The 937-nt window shown below is 28.0% G+C and overlaps 1 protein-coding gene across 1 annotated transcript in view; it reads left to right on the top strand.

Moving 5' to 3' along the window:
• LOC108687276 (ankyrin repeat domain-containing protein 13C-like) overlaps window positions 1-937 on the top strand; it is a 16,235-nt gene that overhangs the window by 11,982 nt on the left and 3,316 nt on the right. The gene's annotated exons all lie outside the window — the stretch shown is intronic.

Below are 937 nucleotides of genomic sequence, written 5' to 3'. Positions count from 1 at the left end.
AAAATTCAAAAATTAAATAAATTCTACTAAAGAGAGATTGATATGAAATCAAATAATATATTTTTATTTATCTTTATTTTTTTTTTTAATATAATTAATATAATTACGTAATAAATTTTTAATATAATTACGTAATAATAGAAATCAAAATTTGCAATTAAAACAACAAATACTTCTTTAATTCGTGACTACAATTTCTTAAAAAAAAAAACTACTATTGCAAAATGCTGTGACTCTGCATATAGACATGGGGACTTGCGAGATACTTATATAACATCCTCAGAAACTATTGTATGTGTATTTGAACGGAAAAATGTAAAGCGGAAAGATAGTTTCCATACCTTTGGGCGTTGGGCGTGTCTTACCGATTCTTGTCAACGTCCTTGTCAGCGCGGCTCTTAAGAGCGACCTAAGCTTAAACAACCGAGACCACCTTGAAGCATGAAGAGGGGCATATTGACATGATGTTAGAGGAGAGGATATATAGAGGTTTTGCACACCAGAATGAGAACAGTCTTTACGTGTCTTGAACACTGTTTCTCCGAAAAATGCAAGTAGTGACATCGGCAACATGAAGTTGTTCTTTATTGTAAGTAAATTAAATATCTTTTTTTTTCAAATTCAATTAAATCATTATTAAAATATTAAATCTTTTTCAATATTGTTCCTTACAACCAATGCGAATTTGCTCACGATGATTCATCGCAAATTATTATAATAATAAGGAATAAAGTTAAAAAACACGTTCACTGATTGCATGTAACTTTTCTGATTATCAAATTTAAACTTAATTGCCATAATTTCACTGAAACAAACTGAATTTACCGATTCACATCCATCCCATATTATATCACATTTTACCGTCATTGATAAGTACTAACATTTATTAAAAATTAATCAGTAAAATATATATAAGTAATTTAATTATATATATATA

Source organism: Atta colombica, unplaced genomic scaffold (genome assembly GCF_001594045.1).
Source record: "Atta colombica isolate Treedump-2 unplaced genomic scaffold, Acol1.0 scaffold203, whole genome shotgun sequence".
In the NCBI taxonomy this organism is placed as follows: Eukaryota; Metazoa; Arthropoda; class Insecta; order Hymenoptera; family Formicidae; genus Atta; species Atta colombica.
This window is presented reverse-complemented; position numbering and strand designations above follow the sequence as displayed.